Source organism: Python bivittatus, unplaced genomic scaffold (genome assembly GCF_059951505.1).
Source record: "Python bivittatus isolate LINGU-HERP-01145 unplaced genomic scaffold, Pbiv_v1 ctg000980_np1212, whole genome shotgun sequence".
Taxonomy (NCBI): domain Eukaryota; kingdom Metazoa; phylum Chordata; class Lepidosauria; order Squamata; family Pythonidae; genus Python; species Python bivittatus.
This window is the reverse complement of record NW_028277125.1, coordinates 59,576,123-59,593,140: the sequence shown is the minus strand read 5'-3', so window position 1 is coordinate 59,593,140 and position 17,018 is coordinate 59,576,123. Positions and strand designations below refer to the sequence as shown.

Genomic DNA, 17,018 nt, shown 5'->3' with positions numbered 1-17,018 from the left:
TCAGTGGCATATGTTCGGATATTACTGCTTCAGGACCAACAAAAGTTCTTTCAAGGTGCAAATGAGGAAGAATTTCTAAAGTGATCCAAAGATAATTGATGCAATTAGGCCTTTAAGGTCAGGCCTTTACTGTATCTTGATAAAAGCGATGAAATCACCAGAGGTACACCTCTCTTTCTAACTCATTCCTATTCAGGTCTACTTGGAAATACATTCAACTGTGTTAAATGGGTTTTGCTTGCCAGTTCAGTGGATAGACATGCAATTACAACTCCTGCTATTAAAGAAAATGAATGACATCCACCAGAAAATTTAAGTTTCTTACAGTTAAAATTAATAGATGAACAAATGTTATAAAGAAACACTGTTGAAAACAGTGGCTGTGCTCTACAACAGTCAATAATACATATCTAGGACTAATTCACACAGCACAGTGAGGTGAATTTTAATGGTTTCAAGTATCTAGTTTTGCAAATTCAAAGAGGACAAACAGGGATTTCTGAAGTAATTAGATTAGGAACTAATCTTTTACATCATAATTAAGCAGTGTTTGGCCTTCCAGATGTTGTGAAATGTAATCTCATCAGCTGTAGCCTCCAGGGTTATATTTGATACAACTGAGGAGCACTGAAAATCTGAAATGCCACACGTTGCCCACCTGTTTTACACTGATATTATGGCCATGTAGGAAAAAGGATGTATAATACGTGAAATGAACATTCACAATATTTTAATTACTAGTATTTGTTTGGGCTAATTGTACAGAAAGAAGTTCATGACACTGATTATAATGTATACAGGCAAAATATACTATTGGAGAATTGTCATTTGTGAACATTTCAGCATAACAATTTTCCAATAGCTCGTTCAGCTCTGGAAGTATCAAGAGGCTGTAATGCTTGGTTTATTAAATGGAAGTTTTCTGGGCTCAGGAAGGTACGATTCACTATCTTTTCATTCTTTCTTCTGACCTCCAAATGTGTATGTATTATGGCAACTTGAATGAGAAAGGAATACGTAAGAGAAATTTGATAAGCAGAGTGTACTTGATCCTATATATGCCAGCTAAATCTCCCCAAAATGCCAGTCTGGTTATTTCTGGACTGGGGAGACAGAGAGGAAAAGGCTGGGTTAAAAATGGCTGGACTTGTACAGAAGATAGGTAATTATTAAATGTTATCAATATCTGCAATGTTACTGATGTGATGAATCCACCTGTATGTAATGCATGGAGTTTTACTTTGTACATAATTACTTAATAGTGAGCTAAAGGCAATACTCCAAGGCACTCTTTTTCTCTGGCAGACTTTAAAAGCAATTATTATTGGAAGCTGCTACTTAATTTTAAAAGTTTATTGTTCTAGAGATTTGTTCGAGCTGCACATTTTTCAGAAGCTGCAAGAACAGGGGGGAACACAGGAAAATAATCAACATAATATGCCTTTGGGATAGGGTTTGCCATGAATTTAATTAGACTGCTATAATTTATAAGTCCTTCCAGGGCCAAGCTTCAACTTAAGTGCTAGATATTCTGTACAGTACTTACAGCACTTGACGCCCGTTCTGCACACCTGACTAAACAACGTTAAAAGGACTTTTATGCAAAAGTTAGCACATTGCATGCTTATTTAACGTTGCTACATGTGATAGCAGCACTTACATCCATTTTTGTGTCAATACTGCAACATGCGTGTCTGCACGATTGGGGCATACTAATCCTCGCAAAAGGGCACTTTCTCAAAGTGTCGTCATCGTAACGTCATGTCTCTTAAAGCCAACTTTAGAATGCCATCGCCGAACGGAAATGACAGCATTTTGTCTTGCTGTCCTGTGGTCCTCTATGGCCGTGGTCGTTCGAATCGGCCAAGGTTTTCGGAGCTCACGCCCATCACTTCCGCCCTTCTTCGTCCAAAAGTTGGAGCCTCGCGGGGACAGCAAGGAACCCCACATACCACGCCAAGAAAACTGTACTTTTCTTCGCGGGGCTGTGGCGAGGCTTCCACCCTTGGATTTAAGCCGCCGTAACCCGTGCTTGGGAAACGCCAAGGAGCTTTAATCAAACTTCTTTATTTTTAGCCCGGGGCCTTGCGGCTGCTCATTACTAGTCCTCTAGAGGTTTCTGCGCGGCTGCAGCGCGCCGGGAAAAGTACCAGCCCGCAGCTCTGGCTCGGCTCTCTGGTGATGCTTGTCCCATGCCACCCTGCTAGGGACTGTCTGGCGGCGGAAATCGGCCTCCTCCCGTTAGCGGCAGCCCTGAACGAGGAATCAGGTGCCGCCGCCGCCGCCGCCCTGCCACCCTAACATCAGCCCCGGCAGTTTATGGAGGGGAGGCGGCAGGTCTGAGGGACCACGCCCCCTCCCTCCCGCGCGCTCTCTGCCCGCCCCTCGTTCCTTCGCCCGGTGTGTGGTGCAGCGCGCGGCGGAGGCGCAAGCGAACGCCTGGAGACGCGGCGACTCGAACGAGCCAAGTGGACCGCGTGCCCGCTCTTCCCGAGCCCTCAGCCAGAGTGTGCCAGGGGAAGAAAGGAGGGGCTCCGCGAGCCGAGCAGGCGGGAGCCCGGGAGAGGAAGGCTCCGCTTGGGGTCTGGCGACGAGAGATGCTGGGGGACCCGCGAGTCCGCAGAGGGAAGAAGTTGCCTGGAGGGAGGAGGCCGCGGCACGCGCCCAGAGGTGGATTGCGCCGAACCTGCATTGCTAAGCGGCCGGCGCCGGGGAAGCCTTCCAAGGTCAGTGTGCAGGGGCGAGGCGAGGCGAGGGCTCGCGCCGAGATTCCCCCAGGCTCTCCTCCTCACTTTGGGGGAAGTTGTGTGGAGCAAGGGGGGCGCGCGCGCTCAGCCTGCGGCGGGTTCTTCCGGACCCAACCCGTTCCTTCGGTAGCGTAGGAAGGATAGCAGACCTGGCTGAGGAGAAGGTGGCACGGGCACGGCCCTGGTCTAGAGCGAGCGTGTGCTGAGGAAAGCTGTCGTCTCCTCCAGGTGACAAGCCGGGCCAGGGGAGGGGATCTTGAAAACCTGCGGCCATATGTTGGAATCCAAGCTGCCTCTCTTCCCTTCCTGGTGCGGGTCGGATGGAAACAGGAGCAGAACTTCGGGTTTAGTCAGTTTCTTGCATTCTGCTGATGTCCCAAAGAATTAAGCTCTCGGTAAGTTGGCAGTGGTGGTGCCTCGCCAACTATCCAGCGAGCTTCATGGCCCTACAGGGATTTTATTCGACTGTAATCGCTGTGCCACACCGTCTGCCGTGCTGCTGTGCCTGAATTTGTCTCTGAGGAATTAAAAAAAATGTTAGAATAACCACCGTATTTTAACAGTTTCCACAGGGGGAGCTATGCTAGCCTGTTAAATCAAAAGCAGCAAAACATCTTGTGGCATCTTAAAGACTATCAAGCTTGACTTGGTGAAAGCTTCCATGGACTTCACTTCCAATCAAAACATTTCATGCATCTGATACAGTGGACTGTAGTCCATGGAATCTTATGCTGTGAGAAATGTGTTAATCCTTAAGGCTCTGTAAGCATTTGCAGGTTTGGGAGTGCCATACACAGCTCTGAATATGAGGGAATTGTATTTCCAGAACTCTGCAGAAATGTTCTTCTTGTTTCTACCTTTGCTTTTCTTTGTTTGCTGTCGTCACCGAAATCACTATGTCATCACTACAGTTTAGCACCATCATAAGCACGTCATGCCAAAGGAGACTGAAATGGTGCATTCATAATATACATGGCACATTCCCTGTTGCTGTTGTAAAACTGATTTAATCCTGATCCAAGGGCACTGGTATTTTAATGTCTAAATGATGTACATATAGGGGGCTACATACATTTAGAAACAAAGGTTTTCGTACATCATTGTAGCTTTAGAATCAGTGGAACTTGTAATAAGAATAATATATTCTGTGGTTTGACAGTAAGTGCTTCCAAGGTACTTATGCAGCATAGGATGGGTATGAAGATGCCAGGGTAGATTTATCTGGAAATGTATCTTAGATGGTCTCTTGAATGGTCAAATAAATAGATTATCAGTTAATTTTTTTTGTGGAAAATGTTATTTTTCTGGCAGTTTAATTGGTGGTTTGATTAAATGTCTTGCCAAAACAACAAACTTTTCTGTTTCATTTCTTTTTAACGCATTCTCTAGAGAAGGTAATTTGTAGCATCACTGCCATAGAGCCCTTGGACATTGACTAGCGTTTCCATTAGTGATGTTCACTGGTGATCATTATGTGTTTTTAAAATCTTTTCTCATTTCCATTGTCGGTGGAATAAAAAACAACAATGACTTCCTGGTAGAAAGGGAGAAATAGTATTTTGTGTGATGTGATCTTTAATGCCCTAATGAGATTTTAAAATTACCCTTTGCACTACTTAATGTGTTAGGTAATAACAATGAGAAATGTAGGTTGTTGTGTCTGTTCCTTAATAGATAAAGAATACCATTAAACATCAAGGAATTCAGTAGCGACATGGTGTTTGCATGCTGTAAACAGATAAGGGCACTTAACTTCAGAAAAAGAAATATCAGGTGCCCTTTCAAAATGTCCTTGTGGAGTGAGTCCTTGGAGGAGCTGTATAATAACTGAGATAATGTAATGTTGCTGGTCTGCCAGTTGAGAATCACTGATTGATTAATTGAAACATTTGTATGGTGATTTGTCAGGGATGAATATTAAAACAAGTTGTAACTGAAGCAGGATAAGCTTTCTTTCTTCTGTTTAATACTTAGATAAGATTGGAGTGTCTTCATGGTTAAAATGTGCATAACTATGAGCATTTGTCAGTAAGTTTCTTTAGATATTAATGAATGAAAATTTAATTTTATTTGCTGCAATTGCTTCAAAGCTTGTTAACAAGTTATTGTAAGGCCCAAACACTTTAAGCAACTGTTATCTTTTCATTTTATCATCACAACAGATGTTTGATTTGCAGAAGTAGTTTCTTAGAACATAAGATCACTGATACATGGTATTTACTCTGCTCATTGCAAAATTCTTTTAAAATATTTAAATACACTGTATTTTTCAGTTCATAAATTATAATCATAACAATGATTGCAAGATCATCAGATTTGATACAAGTGAAATCCTATTTTGGATTTGTGAAGAAATGGTATAACTTCATTATCTAAATAAACATGTATCAAAAGCAATTCTTTTGTTTTCTAACTGGAGTGACTAGAAAAGTATAAAATTGCCATAATTAAAATAACAGTTGAAATACTGCACACACTGTTTTTCTACCATTCTTAGTGAATAATATATATGACAGAGCCAGATATGCTTGTTTATTCATTAGTGTGGAGAAATGTTCATTGAATGGCATTCGTCTTTGCACTAGCTGCTGATTTTCCTAAATTATTGAAGAGGTGTTCCTGAAACCACAACTCTAAAAAATTTGTAGGGTTCATTAAACAAACTGGATATCATTATTCAAAATCAGCCTTTTCATGGTAGTGAACAAATACTTCTGCATGATATCCTTATTGTTTCTGTATTCTTTATCACTATTTTATTTGTACATTGGGCATTGAGTCAGAAGAGTCATTTGATTCCTCACAAGCCAAGATAAGTTAATTAATTTACATGCTGAAAAGAACCCTTTTTCTATATAAAGGTTACATATTTTATGGACACTAAAGGATTCCAGAAGAACATTCAAGGCAATATGTACCCCAGGTATATTTGGCATGAAGGCCAAACATGTTTTGTATTTTCAAATTTAATTCAAGATTCAGAAAAAAATGCTAAAATTTTACATTATGAAATTTTATCAATCACAGTGTAAGCTTTATAATAGGTTTGTTACCTTTGCTCAAGTATAACGATTGAAGGCTTTCAACTGCGTACGGTTAGAAGATGAAAGTCATAAATGATAATGAAATTGTTTTTTAAAATTCAAAAATAGGTATGGAGTGGGATGACCTGACAGCATTATGAATGTTACTGACTTTTCAAATATATACGCCAATAAATAGGAAAGGGAAATTATTGATGGTTTTCAGCTCATGTGCTGTGCTGATGATTGGTTTTTCTCCATGCTTGTTTTGTTTTGCGGACTTTGATACACTAATATATGTTTTTAGTTCTTGGTTTTAAAATACAAGTAATTCACTGCAAATGTGGAAAAATTCAGTGTTGAGGATTATTGTTGAAAAAAAATAAGTGGTAATTTTGTTCTTGTGTATTACAGATTATTATTTGGAGAACCTTAACTTCATCAGATAATGTACTGATGGAGCAATTGGCACAGTTAATCAGATTCTAAATTCTTTCTCTAGGAGAAGGAAGATCCTGAAGAAATTTGCTTACTATAAAGCAAATAGAAGGGTAGATTTTGTAGTCAACAATTCAATTACATCTAAGTCCTGTTGCGTTCTAGTGGCAAGAGAGCTAACACAGTCACCACAGAATAAGACTTCCTGATGTGCGTATCATGCTAGAGGATTCAGCATTTGGTAGTGCCTCCCTAAATAAGCATTTATCCAGTTTCTCAAAAATTGGCCCTTTCATGGAAGAGAATATGCCATTGAAACTTCTCTCATGGTTTCTCAGTTGGTTCATTAGTGCAAGAAAAAATGGTGCTGTAGAAGATGCTGTAGAAGTCGACAATAGTAAACTGATTCCATATTGTTGCCAAGAAACAGAAGCTGAGTATGATGTAAGGGAAATTACTTTTTACTAGGATCAGATGTGGAGTAGGTCTAGATAGTCTTAGATAGCCACTATATCTGAGGTTCAGTCTATCTTCTAAAAAAAGGGAAATATATTGGTCCATTTTAGAAGTTTAAGGATTATAGAAGTAATATATGAAATGCAAGCATGTTCAGTATGAAAAAGTGCTACATTATTGATAAATAGTGTATTGTTAATGAAGCTCTAATATGTCTTGCTGGCTAAAAACTTTCTTATGTCAGGGATGTCATTAGCTATTAAAAGCTTTGACAATCCATCTGTAGACAGTTGTGACAAAGCAATATTACTTTTTTGAGGTCTAGTAAAATATACAGTATTAGTTAGATTGCAAAGTGCTAAAGGTTTTAGAGAAATGGTAATAATTGTTTTGTCTGCACTGATATCATAAGATATTACTGTATAAACTTTCCATCTGCTGAAAGAAGCTGAAAACAATCCATCTTCTGTAATTTCATGGCAATGTCATTAAGGCTATCCACCTTTCTCTCTTAGATGTACACCCACATGTTCACTTACTTTCTGTCTGTCCAACCATCAGCAACCTCTCCTACCCCCACTCTGCCTGCTTTCCTTGTAAGGAAGTGGCCTGTTAACCCTTTAATTGCATTTGCTAAAGCAATAGCTGCCATTTTCACATGCACCTAAAATTATTACTTTCCTTCTATTTAATCATCTGCCCATTCTTTCACATTTTACAATTTTACAATTATACTTTGTTGTCAAACTTTGGATTCAGACTGAGCTTGCATCCAAAGCTTTCTAGGGGCCACATGTGGTCCTGATTCCTAAAGTTTTATAGTCCTTGTCTAGCTAGTAACTCTTCTGTTGCTTTGTTGTTTAACTTTGTACTACACCCAGTTCACTTAAAGACTTAATAGACATTGTATGATAACTCTGCTTTAATTTTGTTTATTTAACAACTCCATTGTTAAACAGTGACCTTAATTTTTTTTAAAGCCATTAATGTCTTGGCTTTGAAGTAATTTTTCCAAGTAGAACCAAACCATCGAGTATAATCATCCTAGATAAGAATGCTGTAGGTTCCCATTCCATGAGAAATTAGGATAGAGGGGCAGGGGCAGGCCCCCCATTTTATGAAATATTCTCCCCCTGGAGACCAGATTAACAGTTGACTTGACTCTTTTTCAAAGGGCAGTTAAGGTGGAGTTATTCTGAATGGCTTTTGGAAGATAAGGTTACCTTATGTTAAACGGGTGCTGGCTAGTTATTGAAATAATGGTGGAAATTAAATTAATTTTTAATTGTGGTTTTATTTTGCTTTTGTAGTATTGTTTTCTGTTTCTGTGATTGCCAGGGGTGTTTAGATTCTAGTGGCATATAAATATGATAAATAAATAAATAAAATTAAGCTCTTTAGAAAAGAAGGCTACCTCTTTAGAGGAAATATCCACCCTGGTCAGTTCAGTGATTAAACATCTGTTATTTATCAAGGCTGTATTTTTGTGATAAAAGATTACTGCTTTGTTCTACCAGCATTTTCATTTCTTGTAAACACTTTCTGCTGACTAGGCTCAGGAGATAAAATTATCAATTCAACAAAATGTGTGTTTATCTATAAATACAATATTAGTCTTCAAAAGGGTATCTGATCTTGCTTTGTTTGTCATCTTGCCTAATGACAAGTAATGGAGAATTTAAAAGGTTGAAAAGTATTATTTGACCTTGGCTTGGCTTAATATAGATATTGCCCTAATGTGGATTTTACAATTAACCACCTGCTATTTACAATTAAATTTTGTTGAATCATAGTTGATGTTCACTTTCCACTACTACTTATATGCCTTTACCCAAGTTATCTATGGAGAAAATATTCCCAAAAAGGTTTTCTATGAAATTCACCTGAAGGGTATGCAAAGTTACTTACGATTATTTGGTAAGTAAAGATATGATGATGATGTTAATAATAATAATAATAACAACAACAACAATAGCAGCAGCAGCAGCTATGCCAGAGGTTCAACCATACTGGACACGTCTCATCAGAGGAGCCAGACAAAGAGGGTCTCTTCTATAAACAATATGGTAAGACATAATTTACAGAAACCTATACCGGATCAGTCATTGCCTGGGTCAACAAGGACTGCACTAGGTGTTCTGGTTCCTGGACATCTGGTGACAAGTGGGCTATAGGACTCAGGACTGTTGGCTGAGCAACCAGGGCCAGCAACTGCAGGACTACTGGAAGAAAAGTTGTTTACCTGTTGGAAATATATGAAGACCGAAAACAAGAAATAATGATCTGCTATTACAAATCAAGTCCAACAAGAGGATATCTGAAAAGAATGTACCAGTTCTGGAAAGAACAACATCCAGAATCAGAACTGCAAAGGTCTACCTAGGGTAAAAAAAATCAAAGCCTTGCCAGAAGTAGCTCAGACAAACCTGGGGAGTCAGCAGTAGAGGAAGCCACCATAGCTATTGAATCGTTTTCATTCCCAAACCAGGCACCCTCTCCTCTGCCTTTTCCTCAGAAAGAACAAAGCCGTCTAACTAAAAAACAAGAGGAATCGAAACATAGAATAACTGAGCATCTAGAACAACACAAAAACAACAGAATAAGGTTGCCTGCATTGAAGCTTGTTACAAAGAAAGAGCTAGTACAAGTTTCAAAAGATGAAATACTGTAATATCAAATATAAGCACCAGCTCACTGCAGGAAACAAACCAACTAATTTACAGCATGGCTGCAGTTATAACTGAATACCTTGGATGCAAAATCAGCAAACCAAAAAAAAAAAAAAGTCCAAACAGTGCACCACCAAAATGGAAGATCAGGTTGGAAAATAAAATCAGCATGCTAAGATCAGATGCAAGCAAGCTAGAACAGATGAAAGAAAAGAAGCTGAAGATCAAGAAGACCAAAGAATATCTGATCAAGAAATTTCACCTAGAAACAAGGAAGATCACTGGAACCACTGGAAATAATAAAACAGCAAATAACAGCCATAGCCAAAAAGATCAACAAAGCTTGAATTGCACACTATAGGCAGAATCTCCAATATCAGTTGAATCAAAAACGTTTCTACCAATCCATCAATGGAGAGACTGCAGTGAACCAGTCAGCACCTGACAAAGAAGAAGCAGTGCAGTTCTGGGTGCAGCTAGGGGACAACGCAAAGAAATCCAGTGGTACCTCGGTTCACGAACTTAATTCGTTCCACGATTCTGGTCGCGAACTGAATTGGTCGCGAACCGAATCAAATTTCCCCATAAGGCTCAATGTAAATAAGGTTAATCTATTCTGACCCCTACGAATGTGGTCGCCAACCGATTTTGGTCGCCAACCAAATCAAATTTTCCCATAAGGTTCAGTGTAAATAAGGTTAATCCGTTCTGAACCATATGTATTTTTTTTTAACCACAAAAATATGAAATAAAGTACAGTACAGTACGGTATGAAGAGAGAGAACACTAACCTTGCTTGAGGCGACTTCTGGGGTGGAGGACAGGAAGGCGGGTGGGGAGGCGATTATTGTTTGGGGGGGGTCCCCCTCCAAAAGGACATCGGGGAAATCTCCTTTAGGGGTTTCCTCTCTTCTTTGTCTCTTAGCTGCAGGCTCAGTTTTGGCGAAAAATCTGTCTAATGTCACTTGTTTTTTCCTGCGCTGCATAACCCTCTGGAAATGAAAGACCAGTAGTGGCTTAATCTTCAGCTCGGCGCTTGCATTCACACACAGCAAAAGGGTCAATCTGTCCTTCATGGGCTTGTGCCCCGCAGTGCCTTTTCCTCCTGTGTGATATAGGTTCTGTTTGGCATCTTCTTCCAGAAGAGCCCTGTTTCATCACAGTTGAACAGTTGTTGAGCGACGTATCCTTCTGCCTTCATGAATTCTGCGAATTCTTTCTTATAGGCTTCTGCAGCGGCCTTGTCAGAATTGGAAGCCTCACAATATCTTGTCACACTGTGGATGCCACTTCTCTTGAGGAATTTATCAAACCAGCCTCTACTGGCTTTAAATTCTTCACTTGTTGCGCTTGTAGAGGGGTTTTTTTTGCAGTAAATCACTGTGCAATTTCCTGGCTTTTTCACAGATCATAGCTTCACTAACGCTATAACCTGCCGGCTGTTTCTCATTCAACCACACTAACAAAAGTTTTTCCACCTCTTCCAGCACTTGTGTCCTCTGCTTGGTTAACATCGTTACTCCTTTTTCCACATCAGCTCCTTTGATGGCATCTTTATTCTTCAAAATAGTGGAGATTGTCGACTTCACCATCTTGTACTCCAAGGCCAGATCAGTCACACGAATACCACGCTCATGCTTTTCTACAATTTTCTTCTTCAGTTCACTGGTTATTTTCTTCAAAACCTTATTCTTACCATACTTGCTCTGCACTTTCTTTTTACCACCATGCTTGCTCTGCACTTTCTTTGGAGCCATGCTAAAAAGCACACCAAAAAGCTTCACAGCCAGTGTCTGTCTGCGACCGCGATCTCACCTACAGGAAGCCATGACCACGTGTTAGAGCAGGGAAGATGGCCGCGGGTCGTGTTTGTCACCCGATGCGGAGTTCGCGAACAGAAGCAAAATTTTGTGAATGCTGCTGTTCGTGAACCGAATTGTTCGTGAACAGAAGCGTTCATGAACCGAGGTATTACTGTACAACAAAAATCCAGCTTGGATAAAGGAGGCAAATAAGAATTAAAAAGAAGTTGAAAGAACTTGTAATAACAGCAGAAATGGTGGAGAAGAGGGCAAGGAAGATTAAGAATTGGTCAGCACCAAGGGAAGATGAACTGCATGGTTTTTGGTTGAAACATCTGACTGGTCTGCATTCAGTCATTGCCAAACAGTTTAACAACATACTGCAAGGAGGTGAAATTGAAGATTGGTTAACATCTGGCAAAACCTACCTGATGATGAAAGATCCAGCAAAAAGGGGCAGCACCAGGCAACTACAGGCCCACTGCCTGCTTACCAAAAACTTTCAAATTGCTAACTGGTTGGTGGCTGATGTAGTCCAACAGCATCTAGTTGAAAACAAGCTCTTTCCATCTGAGCAGAAAGGAAACTGCCCAGACAGCAGAGGAACAAAAGATCATCTCCTGATTGACAAGATGATTTTGGAAAACTATAAGAGAAGGAAGATCAACTTGAATGTACTTGGATTGATTACAAGAAGGCATTTGACTCCCTGCCACATGATTGGATAATCAATTGCATAGAAATAACAGAAGTCAGAAGAAACATCAGAAGTTTTGTGCAAACATCAATGGCACAATGGAAGATACAGTTGCTGGTCAATGGTAATAGACTGAGAGAGGTTAACATCAAGAAAGAAATCTTTCAAAGAGACTCACTATCACCACTATTGTTTATCATTGCACTGATTCCTCTGTCAACAATACTGAACGAGTCAGGCCATGATTATCAAACATCAAAAACATCTGCCAGGCTATCCTACCTCCTTTACATGGATGATCTGAAGCTGTATGGAAAAACACATCTAAAATAGAATTGCTGCTCATCACTGTCCGAACATACAGCCAAGATATTGCAGTGGAGTTTGGACTGGACAGATGTGCCACCCTTACCATCAACAGGGGAAAAGTAGTGGAAACTGAAGGAATCAAGATGCCCTATGGAAATAACATCAAGAATCTGGATGAAGAAGATCACTACAAATACCTGGGCATCCTTCAAACTGACAACATCAAGCACATTGAAGTCAAGAAGAAGGTTAATAGTGAATACATCATGAGGGTGAAGAAGATCTTAAAGTCCAAACTCAGTGGAGGAAATACCATCAAGGCAATTAACACCTGGGCAATTCCAGTCATTAGACACAGCTGCAATAGTGGACTAGAAGCCCTGGACAGAAAAATAACGACAATGAATCATGCCCTTCATCCACATAGCACCATTGACAGACTCTACTTACCAAGGTGCGTAGGTGGGTGTGGAATGTTGCAAGTACACCAGACAGTTGAAAAAAGAAAAAGGGCATTAGAAGAATATCTGAAGGACAGTGAATAAGATGCACTGAAATTAGTATACCATAAAGGCTTACTGAATACCAAAGAGACCAAACTGGCTTACAAGAAAGACCAAATGAAGAATGGAAAAGAGAAGTGGCAAGGCAAAGTATTACATGGCCAGTACACAAAAAACCTAGCAGGCAAAGCAGATAACAACAAGACCTGGCAGTGGCTAAGAGCAGGAAAGTTGAAGAAAGAGACAGAGGGGCTAATTCTGGCTGCACAAGACTGAGCCTTAAGAACAAGTGCCTACAAAGCCAGAATTGAGAAGACAGCAACAGGTAGCAAATGCTGCCTCTGCAAAGAAGCTGAAGAAACAGTGGACCACCTAGTTAGAAAAAATTTTTTAGCAGTTTAAAACATCAATGTACCATTATAGTACTACTTAATTTGAGTAGCGCTATATAATTGTTTTCAAAAGCCTTACTTTTGTAATGTTTATTCATGCAGGAATCCATTACGTTTTGATTCACAAATAGTCAATCTGCTCATAATAAATCTTATGAAATAAATTTAGATGACTGGAATCCAATATATGCTTACCTAAAAGCTGCAGGAAGATTGCACAGACTGTCTACAAACAATGGCATGACAAGGTAGCAAGAATGGTACATTGGAATATCTGCAAGAAATACCGTTCACCTGCAAGCAAAAACTGGTGGGACGACAAAACAGCAAAGTCATAGAAAATGAAGAAGCTAAAGTGCTCTGGAACGTTAGAATTCAAACAGACAGGCACCTGCCACACAACACCCCAGACTTAACAATTGTTGATAAGAAAGACAAAAAAGTCTGGATAGTGGACATTGCAATATCTGGAGAGAGCAGAATAGAAGAGAAAGAAATGGAGAAAATCACAAAATACAAAGTCCTGCAAATAGAAGTAGAACGACTGTGGCAAAAGAAAGCAAAGATAGTACCAATAGTAATAGGCCCCTTGGTGCAATTCGAAAACATCTGGAGCCCCACATCGGCATTGACAAAATCACCCTCAGCCAATCGCAAAAGGCAGCCTTACTTGGAACAGCTTAGATCCTGCAACGATACCTTTAGCACCATCAAACAACAAAATCTGCCTATCCACGGTCCTTGAGAAGGACTCAATAGGTGGATAAAAATCTAAACATCTGGCTGACTGTGCGATCAACAATAACAATAACAATAATAATGTCATGCATGCTTTTTTGGCAGGCCTGAGTTCTTCTGGAGCAGGAAGAACGAGTTCTGACTGTGTTCTAACAAGCTCTGGCTCAGCTATGGAAGATGAAAGTAGAGAGAGGTTGTTGCAGCAATTTCATGTATGTTTCATTGCCTTAAATCAGCTTCTTTTAAAATGCTACTGAACCTTGCAAAATACTGGCAGGCTATAAATTGCTTGTGATGCACTCTCTCCTATCACAGCCACACTGAGGTAACAATAATATCTTCTCTCTCTTTTCCTCCCCTCGCTCTTGTAATTTCCTCCTTTCTGCAGCCCCTTAACTTTTCCACACATAATTCCCTCTGCGAAGTTAACATCCGGTCAGATGGTCAGAGCTGCTCATAGAAATCTCATGCTTTCCAGGCATGATTACTTCTTCAAAAGGCAAACAGGGTGTATTAAAAAATCAAAACAAACACTCAGGCTTCATACAGTATTCTGGAACAGTCATGTTCTTTTGTATTCAGTGTACTTTTGGATCAAATGAGGAAGCCAGCTTAAAAATTGTATGAAGAAGGCATTCTTTGGCAACCTTCATCAATTTGTCCTTTAACCCTTGGAGATTATGACCCACACTTTGAGAGACACTTAGATCAGGTAACAAGATAACCTGGTAGATTATCTTTTCCAGCTTGATTCCGTTCAGATGTGTTGGGATGACTATTCTCACAATTTGTAGCCAACAGTTTTAATCTCGGCATACCTGAAGAACAGCAAGCTTGGAAAGCATACTATATGTTAAGATTTTTCAGAAAACACACCAACGTTTACCGATTCCTCACATATTTTGAGGACTGTTGAAAATCTGTATGAAAAAGAAACTTATATAAATATGACTAGAGGACAAATGGTATTTGTTTGAAAATAATTTTTTACCCCTAATATCTGTGCCATTTTTACCACTCTATAGCTATAATGTCATGTTAACTAGCACAAGCAGATAATAGATTTTATTAGTAGAAAATTCAGGATAGGGATCTTTGATGAGCTTGAATCTTGAGAGAAGAAAACCAACATTTACTTTTTTCCTTCTGAGCTCTTTGTTAAGAAATATATCTTGAAAAATTCTGACATGTCTTCCCCATTTTACCGCTGTTTGAAATTGCTATGAACAATTGGAACTATTTTGATGAGAATGAGAAGCAAAATCCATGTTACTATAATTTAAAGAACTGACTGCTCTGGATCTTTGGAAGGGAAAATTAATGGTTGAAAAACTTTCAGAAGTAAATTGAATGGTATGTGTCTGTAATATTAAAGTCTTGTGTTTGCTTTCCAGTTTGCAACTAGGGGAGGACTCCTGTTGATTTCATGATGAATCAGAAATGGCTCCCCTGAGAGGATAGATTACAGTGCTTGGGCTTTTTTAGCTCAGAATGAAAGTGTTAACAGAAGCTATGATAGAGGTATATAAATCATGCATGTTGTGGAAAATATGGATAGAATATTTTTTATCCCTGTCTTGTTGAATTATCCATTAAATTTAAATGTGGGGAGATTCAAGCTGATAAAGGAATACGTCTTTACAGAGCATGTACTTCAGCTGTGCAATTTGCTTCCCTCAGCTATATTTATGTTGAGACATTTAGATGTTTTAAAAGGACATTATGTAAATTCATGAAGATCAGGTTATCAATAGCTACTAGTCATGATGACTGTTGACTGTTTCCTAAAAACTTTAGATATTAGCTGATAGGGAGCAATCAGAAACCAGTCCATCCTCCTGTCCATATTTATGAACTTTCTGAAAGTTCTGTGATCGGACACAGAATGTTGATTATATTGGTCTTCGGACTGGTCCAGTAGACCCTTTCTCATGTTCTTAGATTTGCATAAACTGGTCTTTTGTACAGTGGCTGTACAATTCACAGAATCATGTTTTGTGGGTAATATTAGCTTCTCTGAAACTATTCCTAAAATCAACCCATTTAAATGAGTTTTTACACTTAAAAAATAGCTCTATTAAATGTCTGTAATGTAGAATAATCAGATTTGCCTTAAAAGTATAGCTAACTGTTTCTCATCACAGCCTACCTTGCAGATTTGGTATTATGGCTATAATATGTATGTCACCTTGAGCACCTGGAGGAAAAATTAGATAAAACTAATTTTTAACAAAAATAATAACTGCATTTGGTTAGTTACAGATTTCATAAATATTCGTTATTATAAGACAAGTTTCTTAATCTGTTCCCCTCTAGATATATTATGTTATAACTATAATACCCAGAAATCCTAGTCAGCATAGTCAAAGGATATGATGGGAAAATGGTAGATAGGAGAAGACTTATGTGTCTGTCTCCTATCTGATCATATCTTGCTAGAAATTACAGCCTGCTTTACTTAGATGAAAGTATGGTTGGGATAAACAGTTATGCTATGGGTGCCAAAGGTTTCTGTAATCAGAGAAATAGTGACTGCATGGCAGAACAGGAAAAATTATGCCTCTATTACATACTTGTAACTTGTACTTATATTTAAATAGAGCATAGCTGGGTTAGTTACATATGCAGCCTATAAGCTTCAGTCTATATTTGTGATATGGTCCCAGGTACCGCTGAATGAGGCTTTTCAAATAGTCACTAAGATCCTGACATTTTTTCCTTCTAGGAAGCTGATTAAAAACAGCTGCATCAGAATGTTTCTGCTGGTTGTTTTTCTAGGTTTTGTTAATTTAGAAATTTTATCTACATGGTTGATTTTTTCTACAGGTGATTATTTTGAAATTTTATACTGGATGAGACGTGAAAGTAGCTTATAGAATAAAATACCAACCAAGACAAAATATACTATCATTTGATTGTTTGATTGATCATGTACAATCAAGTTGGTATTGATTCTTACTGACCACATAGATAGATTTTTCTTCATTGTGTGATTAATTGGTGATATTTGTATTTACTTTTTCATTTTGGGCACAACAAAAATTTAAAAAATAGGGTTAAAATACATGAGTGTAGTAATAATTGCTTATGAATTGAGGAGATTGCCTTACATTCACTAATAGGAATAGAAGAAGCTGTTGAAAACAAAAGAATGGCAGAAGATGCAAAAGCATGAATATCTTTAAAGCTACTTCTATGCCTAAATAGAAGTTATCTCTTTTTTATTTCACTCCATGGTGAGTTA

At 39.0% G+C, this 17,018-nt stretch overlaps 1 protein-coding gene across 2 annotated transcripts in view; it reads left to right on the top strand.

The window, feature by feature from the left end:
- Positions 1-1,089: 1,089 nt before the first annotated feature.
- CHST15 (carbohydrate sulfotransferase 15) overlaps positions 1,090-17,018 on the top strand; it is a 78,986-nt gene continuing 63,057 nt past the window's right edge. The window contains exon 1 of one of the 2 annotated variants that reach the window (XM_025166780.2): positions 1,090-1,162. The gene's annotated coding sequence lies outside the window, so the exon portion shown is untranslated. Of the gene's footprint in view, positions 1,163-2,153; positions 2,727-17,018 lie in introns of those variants that run through there. The other variant, XM_007428418.4, reaches the window with a different exon arrangement.